General features: G+C 43.2%; 7 pseudogenes; all 7 read right to left on the bottom strand.

Moving 5' to 3' along the window:
- Positions 1 to 373: 373 nt before the first annotated feature.
- Positions 374 to 639, bottom strand: LOC130289081 (U2 spliceosomal RNA; annotated as a pseudogene).
- A 1466-nt stretch (positions 640 to 2105) lies between these two features.
- On the bottom strand, positions 2106 to 2377 carry LOC130289765 (U2 spliceosomal RNA; annotated as a pseudogene).
- A 1466-nt stretch (positions 2378 to 3843) lies between these two features.
- On the bottom strand, positions 3844 to 4110 carry LOC130289695 (U2 spliceosomal RNA; annotated as a pseudogene).
- Positions 4111 to 5577: 1467 nt separating this feature from the next.
- LOC130288415 (U2 spliceosomal RNA) lies at positions 5578 to 5844 on the bottom strand (annotated as a pseudogene).
- Positions 5845 to 7311: 1467 nt separating this feature from the next.
- On the bottom strand, positions 7312 to 7578 carry LOC130286865 (U2 spliceosomal RNA; annotated as a pseudogene).
- A 1478-nt stretch (positions 7579 to 9056) lies between these two features.
- On the bottom strand, positions 9057 to 9321 carry LOC130289589 (U2 spliceosomal RNA; annotated as a pseudogene).
- A 1465-nt stretch (positions 9322 to 10786) lies between these two features.
- Positions 10787 to 11052, bottom strand: LOC130289080 (U2 spliceosomal RNA; annotated as a pseudogene).
- Between the last annotated feature and the right edge of the window lie 1279 nt (positions 11053 to 12331).

The following is a 12331-nucleotide window of genomic DNA, read 5'->3' as shown; positions in this document are numbered from 1 at the left end:
CATCAATGGATGGTAAATTTTGTTTTTATCATTCACTGACCACAGAAACTAATGCATGGTCAAGCAACAGCAATGACACACCCTTGTGTATAGGCATGAGACCCTCACGTCATTTAACAGGATTCAGCACCACCCATAAGACAGCTACCTGTCATGTCATGTCAAACCTGCACAGGTGTGCTAGATTATTATTATTTAGTTTTATTTTATTTTTTTACACCAATCAGTGTGCAAACATGGTCATTACAACGCTAAATGAATAGACGTTCATAAACCAGTCAGTGCAACTCATCATTTTGGTCTCCAATTCTCAAACTCAAATTCTCACCCACGGAGGATTAAATGAGAATCTTTCTTGTTTAACACTGGAATGGGGTGGTGCACTGTTCACTACCCGAAGATACTGCCACATCGGGTCAATGCATAGGGCGACGGAAGCAAGCTTCCAAATCAGCTCCCTTTCTCAAAAATCCATTTAATTTATGGTCCCCAGATAGGGAACGTATGTATCAGTATGTGCTCACAAGTCACCCAAGTGCAAGTATTCACACAAAAAAAAAAACGTGCCTCAGGATGCGATCTGTCGCAAGATCCTTTCTTTTTTTACACTTGATCTAAGCCAAAAGGCCTAGAGGGGATAACCGGGAAAGGGGTGGACAGAACCATGTCCCCTTCATGAGCACTCACATTACTCATAGGAATGGAAGGAAGGCTGGCAGCCAACCAGCCTCCCATACACTCTCTGGGTGGGTGGCAGTCAGCCACCCATACATACATACAGCACTGGCTAAACCCACATCATCACTTAAAAAAAGGACAGGCGACTATTGCACTCTGATGGAGCATTTAGCAAAGCAACCCATAGCCTGGCTTTTGCCTGAACCCCCATCACTCCTCCTCTTGCATATAAGACAATATTTCAGATCTGCATATGAAAACAACACGCCTACCTTTGTTGCACATAGCTGCCTGCCTGTCTCTAGTTACCCCACTGGCTGTAGCTGCGTCCCTTCCGACATGGAATAACACCAACTGTAACGATAAACTGAAAATTAACAGTATAAACCTGCATCATTTTGGACTCTGGTATTTGCTGAATCCGGGTGACCTGACAACCGATGGTGGTGCCGCTGGTGATTCTGGCCTTCTTGGAATCTGTTGGGCCTATGTGTTAGCTCACACATCACTTGGGTATCCATGGTAACTACCACAACATGGTCATCTGCAGTTTACATCTAGCCCTAAAAGTGGCATTGAATGGCATTTTAAAAGTGCTAAGGGTCCTGGTACAATAATCCTCCCATGAGGATCAGCCTCAATGGCTTTGTAGATTGCACTCCTGTCTGCAACTCCATATACATTTTTTTTTCTTCATGCTTCTTTCTTCATCCTTTTTTCTTTCTGTCATTCAGACTTTCATTCATTCGATCTCTCTCACTCACTTGCTTTAACTCATTTGTTCTCACTCACTCACTCACTCACTCAATCACTCACTCACTTATTCACTCTCACTCACTCTCACTCTCTCACTCACTCGCTCACTAAGTCAGTCTCTCTCTCTATCTCTCTTTTTCTTTTTATATATATTTTTTTCCGTCTTCTTCTTCTTCTTCAGACCCTGTCATAGCACTAATGCCTTTCCAATACCACCAGCAGATGGAGACACTCCATTGCAACATTGGTTGTGAGCAGCAGTTTCTAAAAACAAATGCCTCATGGCGGATTTCCCATCCATCAATGGATGGTAAATTTTGTTTTTATCATTCACTGACCACAGAAACCAATGCATGGTCAAGCAACAGCAATGACACACCCTTGTGTATAGGCATGAGACCCTCACGTCCTTTAACAGGATTCAGCACCACCCACAAGACAGCTACCTGTCATGTCATGTCAAACCTGCACAGGTGTGCTAGATTATTATTATTTAGTTTTATTTTATTTTTTTACACCAATCAGTGTGCAAACATGGTCATTAAAACGATAAATGAAAAGACGTTCATAAACCAGTCAGTGCAACTCATCATTTTGGTCTCCAATTCTCAAACTCAAATTCTCACCCACGGAGGATTAAATGAGAATCTTTCTTGTTTAACACTGGAATGGGGTGGTGCACTGTTCACTACCCGAAGATACTGCCACATCGGGTCAATGCATAGGGCGATGGAAACAAGCTTCCAAATCAGCTCCCTTTCTCAAAAATCCATTTAATTTATGGTCCCCAGATAGGGAACGTATGTATCAGTATGTGCTCACAAGTCACCCAAGGGCAAGTATTCACACAAAAAAAAAAAAAAAAACGTGCCTCAGGATGCGATCTGTCGCAAGATCCTTTCTTTTTTTACACTTGATCTAAGCCAAAAGGCCTAGAGGGGATAACCGGGAAAGGGGTGGACCCAACCATGTCCCCTTCATGAGCACTCACATTACTCATAGAAATGGAAGGAAGGCTGGCAGCCAACCAGCCTCCCATACACTCTCTGGGTGGGTGGCAGTCAGCCACCCATACATACATACAGCACAGGCTAAACCCACATCATCACTTAAAAAAAGGACAGGCGACCATTGCACTCTGATGGAGCATTTAGCAATGCAATCCATAGCCTGGCTTTTGCCTGAACCCCCATCACTCCTCCTCTTGCATATAAGACAATATTTCAGATCTGCATATGAAAACAACACGCCTACCTTTGTTGCACATAGCTGCCTGCCTGTCTCTAGTTACCCCACTGGCTGTCGCTGCGTCCCTTCCGACATGGAATAACACCAACTGTAACGATAAACTGAAAATTAACAGTATAAACCTGCATCATTTTGGACTCTGGTATTTGCTGAATCCGTGTAACCTGACAACCGATGGTGGTGCCGCTGGTGATTCTGGCCTTCTTGGAATCTGTTGGGCCTATGTGTTAGCTCACACATCACTTGGGTATCCATGGTAACTACCACAACATGGTCATCTGCAGTTTACATCTAGCCCTAGAAGTGGCATTGAATGGCATTTTAAAAGTGCTAAGGGTCCTGGTGCAATAATCCTCCCATGAGGATCAGCCTCAACGGCTTTGTAGATTGCACTCATGTCTGCTACTCCATTTACATTTTTTTTTCTTCATGCTTCTTTCTTCATCCTTTTTTCTTTCTGTCATTCAGACTTTCATTCATTCGATCTCACTCACTCACTTGCTTTAACTCATTTGTTCTCACTCACTCACTCACTCACTCAATCACTCACTCACTTATTCACTCTCACTCACTCTCACTCTCTCACTCACTCGCTCACTAAGTCAGTCTCTCTCTCTCTCTCTCTCTTTTTCTTTTTATATATATTTTTTTCCGTCTTCTTCTTCTTCAGACCCTGTCATAGCACTAATGCCTTTCCAATACCACCAGCAGATGGAGACACTCCATTGCAACATTGGTTGTGAGCAGCAGTTTCTAAAAACAAATGCCTCATGGCGGATTTCCCATCCATCAATGGATGGTAAATTTTGTTTTTATCATTCACTGACCACAGAAACCAATGCATGGTCAAGCAACAGCAATGACACACCCTTGTGTATAGGCATGAGACCCTCACGTCATTTAACAGGATTCAGCACCACCCACAAGACAGCTACCTGTCATGTCATGTCAAACCTGCACAGGTGTGCTAGATTATTATTATTTAGTTTTATTTTATTTTTTTTACACCAATCAGTGTGCAAACATGGTCATTAAAACGCTAAATGAATAGACGTTCATAAACCAGTCAGTGCAACTCATCATTTTGGTCTCCAATTCTCAAACTCAAATTCTCACCCACGGAGGATTAAATGAGAATCTTTCTTGTTTAACACTGGAATGGGGTGGTGCACTGTTCACTACCCGAAGATACTGCCACACCGGGTCAATGCATAGGGCGACGGAAGCAAGCTTCCAAATCAGCTCCCTTTCTCAAAAATCCATTTAATTTATGATCACCAGATAGGGAACGTATGTTTCAGTATGTGCTCACAAGTCACCCAAGTGCAAGTATTCACACAAAAAAAAAAACGTGCCTCAGGATGCGATCTGTCGCAAGATCCTTTCTTTTTTTTACACTTGATCTAAGCCAAAAGGCCTAGAGGAGATAACCGGGAAAGGGGTGGACCCAACCATGTCCCCTTCATGAGCACTCACATTACTCATAGGAATGGAAGGAAGGCTGGCAGCCAACCAGCCTCCCATACACTCTCTAGGTGGGTGGCAGTCAGCCACCCATACATACATACAGCACAGGCTAAACCCACATCATCACTTAAAAAAAGGACAGGCGACCATTGCACTCTGATGGAGCATTTAGCAATGCAATCCATAGCCTGGCTTTTGCCTGAACCCCCATCACTCCTCCTCTTGCATAAAAGACAATATTTCAGATCTGCATATGAAAACAACACGCCTACCTTTGTTGCACATAGCTGCCTGCCTGTCTCTAGTTACCCCACTGGCTGTCGCTGCGTCCCTTCCGACATGGAATAACACCAACTGTAACGATAAACTGAAAATTAACAGTATAAACCTGCATCATTTTGGACTCTGGTATTTGCTGAATCCGGGTAACCTGACAACCGATGGTGGTGCCGCTGGTGATTCTGGCCTTCTTGGAATCTGTTGTGCCTATGTGTTAGCTCACACATCACTTGGGTATCCATGGTAACTACCACAACATGGTCATCTGCAGTTTACATCTAGCCCTAGAAGTGGCATTGAATGGCATTTTAAAAGTGCTAAGGGTCCTGGTGCAATAATCCTCCCATGAGGATCAGCCTCAACGGCTTTGTAGATTGCACTCATGTCTGCTACTCCATATACATTTTTTTTTCTTCATGCTTCTTTCTTCATCCTTTTTTCTTTCTGTCATTCAGACTTTCATTCATTCGATCTCACTCACTCACTTGCTTTAACTCATTTGTTCTCACTCACTCAATCACTCACTCACTTATTCACTCTCACTCACTCTCACTCTCTCACTCACTCGCTCACTAAGTCAGTCTCTCAATCTCTCTCTCTCTCTCTCTTTTTCTTTTATATATATTTTTTTCCGTCTTCTTCTTCTTCTTCTTCTTCAGACCCTGTCATAGCACTAATGCCTTTCCAATACCACCAGCAGATGGAGACACTCCATTGCAACATTGGTTGTGAGCAGCAGTTTCTAAAAACAAATGCCTCATGGCGGATTTCCCATCCATCAATGGATGGTAAATTTTGTTTTTATCATTCACTGACCACAGAAACCAATGCATGGTCAAGCAACAGCAATGACACACCCTTGTGTATAGGCATGAGACCCTCACGTCATTTAACAGGATTCAGCACCACCCACAAGACAGCTACCTGTCATGTCATGTCAAACCTGCACAGGTGTGCTAGATTATTATTATTTAGTTTTATTTTATTTTTTTACACCAATCAGTGTGCAAACACGGTCATTAAAACGCTAAATGAATAGACTTTCATAAACCAGTCAGTGCAACTCATCATTTTGGTCTCCAATTCTCAAACTCAAATTCTCACCCACAGAGGATTAAATGAGAATCTTTCTTGTTTAACACTGGAATGGGGTGGTGCACTGTTCACTACCCGAAGATACTGCCACATCGGGTCAATGCATAGGGCGACAGAAGCAAGCTTCCAAATCAGCTCCCTTTCTCAAAAATCCATTTAATTTATGGTCCCCAGATAGGGAACGTATGTATCAGTATGTGCTCACAAGTCACCCAAGTGCAAGTATTCACACAAAAAAAAAAAACGTGCCTCAGGATGCAATCTGTCGCAAGATCCTTTCTTTTTTTACACTTGATCTAAGCCAAAAGGCCTAGAGGGGATAACCGGGAAAGGGGTGGACCCAACCATGTCCCCTTCATGAGCACTCACATTACTCATAGGAATGGAAGGAAGGCTGGCAGCCAACCAGCCTCCCATACACTCTCTAGGTGGGTGGCAGTCAGCCACCCATACATACATACAGCACAGGCTAAACCCACATCATCACTTAAAAAAAGGACAGGCGACCATTGCACTCTGATGGAGCATTTAGCAATGCAATCCATAGCCTGGCTTTTGCCTGAACCCCCATCACTCCTCCTCTTGCATAAAAGACAATATTTCAGATCTGCATATGAAAACAACACGCCTACCTTTGTTGCACATAGCTGCCTGCCTGTCTCTAGTTACCCCACTGGCTGTCGCTGCGTCCCTTCCGACATGGAATAACACCAACTGTAACGATAAACTGAAAATTAACAGTATAAACCTGCATCATTTTGGACTCTGGTATTTGCTGAATCCGGGTAACCTGACAACCGATGGTGGTGCCGCTGGTGATTCTGGCCTTCTTGGAATCTGTTGTGCCTATGTGTTAGCTCACACATCACTTGGGTATCCATGGTAACTACCACAACATGGTCATCTGCAGTTTACATCTAGCCCTAGAAGTGGCATTGAATGGCATTTTAAAAGTGCTAAGGGTCCTGGTGCAATAATCCTCCCATGAGGATCAGCCTCAACGGCTTTGTAGATTGCACTCATGTCTGCTACTCCATATACATTTTTTTTTCTTCATGCTTCTTTCTTCATCCTTTTTTCTTTCTGTCATTCAGACTTTCATTCATTCGATCTCACTCACTCACTTGCTTTAACTCATTTGTTCTCACTCACTCAATCACTCACTCACTTATTCACTCTCACTCACTCTCACTCTCTCACTCACTCGCTCACTAAGTCAGTCTCTCAATCTCTCTCTCTCTCTCTCTTTTTCTTTTATATATATTTTTTTCCGTCTTCTTCTTCTTCTTCTTCTTCAGACCCTGTCATAGCACTAATGCCTTTCCAATACCACCAGCAGATGGAGACACTCCATTGCAACATTGGTTGTGAGCAGCAGTTTCTAAAAACAAATGCCTCATGGCGGATTTCCCATCCATCAATGGATGGTAAATTTTGTTTTTATCATTCACTGACCACAGAAACCAATGCATGGTCAAGCAACAGCAATGACACACCCTTGTGTATAGGCATGAGACCCTCACGTCATTTAACAGGATTCAGCACCACCCACAAGACAGCTACCTGTCATGTCATGTCAAACCTGCACAGGTGTGCTAGATTATTATTATTTAGTTTTATTTTATTTTTTTACACCAATCAGTGTGCAAACACGGTCATTAAAACGCTAAATGAATAGACTTTCATAAACCAGTCAGTGCAACTCATCATTTTGGTCTCCAATTCTCAAACTCAAATTCTCACCCACAGAGGATTAAATGAGAATCTTTCTTGTTTAACACTGGAATGGGGTGGTGCACTGTTCACTACCCGAAGATACTGCCACATCGGGTCAATGCATAGGGCGACAGAAGCAAGCTTCCAAATCAGCTCCCTTTCTCAAAAATCCATTTAATTTATGGTCCCCAGATAGGGAACGTATGTATCAGTATGTGCTCACAAGTCACCCAAGTGCAAGTATTCACACAAAAAAAAAAAACGTGCCTCAGGATGCAATCTGTCACAAGATCCTTTCTTTTTTTACACTTGATCTAAGCCAAAAGGCCTAGAGGGGATAACCGGGAAAGGGGTGGACCCAACCATGTCCCCTTCATGAGCACTCACATTACTCATAGGAATGGAAGGAAGGCTGGCAGCCAACCAGCCTCCCATACACTCTCTGGGTGGGTGGCAGTCAGCCACCCATACATACATACAGCACAGGCTAAACCCACATCATCACTTAAAAAAGGGACAGGCGACCATTGCACTCTGATGGAGCATTTAGCAATGCAATCCATAGCCTGGCTTTTGCCTGAACCCCCATCACTCCTCCTCTTGCATATAAGACAATATTTCAGATCTGCATATGAAAACAACACGCCTACCTTTGTTGCACATAGCTGCCTGCCTGTCTCTAGTTACCCCACTGGCTGTAGCTGCGTCCCTTCCGACATGGAATAACACCAACTGTAACGATAAACTGAAAATTAACAGTATAAACCTGCATCATTTTGGACTCTGGTATTTGCTGAATCCGGGTGACCTGACAACCGATGGTGGTGCCGCTGGTGATTCTGGCCTTCTTGGAATCTGTTGGGCCTATGTGTTAGCTCACACATCACTTGGGTATCCATGGTAACTACCACAACATGGTCATCTGCAGTTTACATCTAGCCCTAGAAGTGGCATTGAATGGCATTTTAAAAGTGCTAAGGGTCCTGGTTCAATAATCCTCCCATGAGGATCAGCCTCAACGGCTTTGTAGATTGCACTCATGTCTGCAACTCCATATACATTTTTTTTTCTTCATGCTTCTTTCTTCATCCTTTTTTCTTTCTGTCATTCAGACTTTCATTCATTCGATCTCTCTCACTCACTTGCTTTAACTCATTTGTTCTCACTCACTCACTCACTCAATCACTCACTCAATCACTCACTCACTTATTCACTCTCACTCACTCTCACTCTCTCACTCACTCGCTCACTAAGTCAGTCTCTCTCTCTCTCTCTTTTTCTTTTTATATATATTTTTTTCCGTCTTCTTCTTCTTCTTCTTCTTCAGACCCTGTCATAGCACTAATGCCTTTCCAATACCACCAGCAAATGGAGACACTCCATTGCAACATTGGTTGTGAGCAGCAGTTTCTAAAAACAAATGCCTCATGGCGGATTTCCCATCCATCAATGGATGGTAAATTTTGTTTTTATCATTCACTGACCACAGAAACCAATGCATGGTCAAGCAACAGCAATGACACACCCTTGTGTATAGGCATGAGACCCTCACGTCATTTAACAGGATTCAGCACCACCCACAAGACAGCTACCTGTCATGTCATGTCAAACCTGCACAGTTGTGCTAGATTATTATTATTTAGTTTTATTTTATTTTTTTACACCAATCAGTGTGCAAACATGGTCATTAAAACGCTAAATGAATAGACGTTCATAAACCAGTCAGTGCAACTCATCATTTTGGTCTCCAATTCTCAAACTCAAATTCTCACCCACGGAGGATTAAATGAGAATCTTTCTTGTTTAACACTGGAATGGGGTGGTGCACTGTTCACTACCCGAAGATACTGCCACATCGGGTCAATGCATAGGGCGACGGAAGCAAGCTTCCAAATCAGCTCCGTTTCTCAAAAATCCATTTAATTTATGGTCCCCAGATAGGGAACGTATGTATCAGTATGTGCTCACAAGTCACCCAAGTGCAAGTATTCACACAAAAAAAAAACCTGCCTCAGGATGCGATCTGTCGCAAGATCCTTTCTTTTTTTACACTTGATCTAAGCCAAATGGCCTAGAGGGGATAACCGGGAAAGGGGTGGACCCAACAATGTCCCCTTCATGAGCACTCACATTACTCATAGGAATGGAAGGAAGGCTGGCAGCCAACCAGCCTCCCATACACTCTCTGGGTGGGTGGCAGTCAGCCACCCATACATACATACAGCACAGGCTAAACCCACATCATCACTTAAAAAAAGGACAGGCGACCATTGCACTCTGATGGAGCATTTAGCAATGCAATCCATAGCCTGGCTTTTGCCTGAACCCCCATCACTCCTCCTCTTGCATATAAGACAATATTTCAGATCTGCATATGAAAACAACACGCCTACCTTTGTTGCACATAGCTGCCTGCCTGTCTCTAGTTACCCCACTGGCTGTAGCTGCGTCCCTTCCGACATGGAATAACACCAACTGTAACGATAAACTGAAAATTAACAGTATAAACCTGCATCATTTTGGAATCTGGTATTTGCTGAATCCGGGTGACCTGACAACCGATGGTGGTGCCGCTGGTGATTCTGGCCTTCTTGGAATCTGTTGGGCCTATGTGTTAGCTCACACATCACTTGGGTATCCATGGTAACTACCACAACATGGTCATCTGCAGTTTACATCTAGCCCTAGAAGTGGCATTGAATGGCATTTTAAAAGTGCTAAGGGTCCTGGTGCAATAATCCTCCCATGAGGATCAGCCTCAACGGCTTTGTAGATTGCACTCATGTCTGCAAATCCATATACCTTTTTTTTTCTTCATGCTTCTTTCTTCATCCTTTTTTCTTTCTGTCATTCAGACTTTCATTCATTCGATCTCTCTCACTCACTTGCTTTAACTCATTTGTTCTCACTCACTCACTCACTCACTCAATCACTCACTCACTCATTCACTCTCACTCACTCTCACTCTCTCACTCACTCGCTCACTAAGTCAGTTTCTCTCTCTCTCTCTCTCTTTTTCTTTTTATATATATTTTTTTCTGTCTTCTTCTTCTTCAGACCCTGTCATAGCACTAATGCCTTTCCAATACCACCAGCAGATGGAGACACTCCATTGCAACATTGGTTGTGAGCAGCAGTTTCTAAAAACAAATGCCTCATGGCGGATTTCCCATCCATCAATGGATGGTAAATTTTGTTTTTATCATTCACTGACCACAGAAACTAATGCATGGTCAAGCAACAGCAATGACACACCCTTGTGTATAGGCATGAGACCCTCACGTCATTTAACAGGATTCAGCACCACCCATAAGACAGCTACCTGTCATGTCATGTCAAACCTGCACAGGTGTGCTAGATTATTATTATTTAGTTTTATTTTATTTTTTTACACCAATCAGTGTGCAAACATGGTCATTACAACGCTAAATGAATAGACGTTCATAAACCAGTCAGTGCAACTCATCATTTTGGTCTCCAATTCTCAAACTCAAATTCTCACCCACGGAGGATTAAATGAGAATCTTTCTTGTTTAACACTGGAATGGGGTGGTGCACTGTTCACTACCCGAAGATACTGCCACATCGGGTCAATGCATAGGGCGACGGAAGCAAGCTTCCAAATCAGCTCCCTTTCTCAAAAATCCATTTAATTTATGGTCCCCAGATAGGGAACGTATGTATCAGTATGTGCTCACAAGTCACCCAAGTGCAAGTATTCACACAAAAAAAAAAACGTGCCTCAGGATGCGATCTGTCGCAAGATCCTTTCTTTTTTTACACTTGATCTAAGCCAAAAGGCCTAGAGGGGATAACCGGGAAAGGGGTGGACAGAACCATGTCCCCTTCATGAGCACTCACATTACTCATAGGAATGGAAGGAAGGCTGGCAGCCAACCAGCCTCCCATACACTCTCTGGGTGGGTGGCAGTCAGCCACCCATACATACATACAGCACTGGCTAAACCCACATCATCACTTAAAAAAAGGACAGGCGACTATTGCACTCTGATGGAGCATTTAGCAAATTAACCCATAGCCTGGCTTTTGCCTGAACCCCCATCACTCCTCCTCTTGCATATAAGACAATATTTCAGATCTGCATATGAAAACAACACGCCTACCTTTGTTGCACATAGCTGCCTGCCTGTCTCTAGTTACCCCACTGGCTGTAGCTGCGTCCCTTCCGACATGGAATAACACCAACTGTAACGATAAACTGAAAATTAACAGTATAAACCTGCATCATTTTGGACTCTGGTATTTGCTGAATCCGGGTGACCTGACAACCGATGGTGGTGCCGCTGGTGATTCTGGCCTTCTTGGAATCTGTTGGGCCTATGTGTTAGCTCACACATCACTTGGGTATCCATGGTAACTACCACAACATGGTCATCTGCAGTTTACATCTAGCCCTAAAAGTGGCATTGAATGGCATTTTAAAAGTGCTAAGGGTCCTGGTACAATAATCCTCCCATGAGGATCAGCCTCAATGGCTTTGTAGATTGCACTCCTGTCTGCAACTCCATATACATTTTTTTTTCTTCATGCTTCTTTCTTCATCCTTTTTTCTTTCTGTCATTCAGACTTTCATTCATTCGATCTCTCTCACTCACTTGCTTTAACTCATTTGTTCTCACTCACTCACTCACTCACTCAATCACTCACTCACTTATTCACTCTCACTCACTCTCACTCTCTCACTCACTCGCTCACTAAGTCAGTCTCTCTCTCTATCTCTCTTTTTCTTTTTATATATATTTTTTTCCGTCTTCTTCTTCTTCTTCAGACCCTGTCATAGCACTAATGCCTTTCCAATACCACCAGCAGATGGAGACACTCCATTGCAACATTGGTTGTGAGCAGCAGTTTCTAAAAACAAATGCCTCATGGCGGATTTCCCATCCATCAATGGATGGTAAATTTTGTTTTTATCATTCACTGACCACAGAAACCAATGCATGGTCAAGCAACAGCAATGACACACCCTTGTGTATAGGCATGAGACCCTCACGTCCTTTAACAGGATTCAGCACCACCCACAAGACAGCTACCTGTCATGTCATGTCAAACCTGCACAGGTGTGCTAGAT

The sequence above is a fragment of the Hyla sarda genome, chromosome 8 (genome assembly GCF_029499605.1).
Source record: "Hyla sarda isolate aHylSar1 chromosome 8, aHylSar1.hap1, whole genome shotgun sequence".
In the NCBI taxonomy this organism is placed as follows: Eukaryota; Metazoa; Chordata; class Amphibia; order Anura; family Hylidae; genus Hyla; species Hyla sarda.
This window is presented reverse-complemented; position numbering and strand designations above follow the sequence as displayed.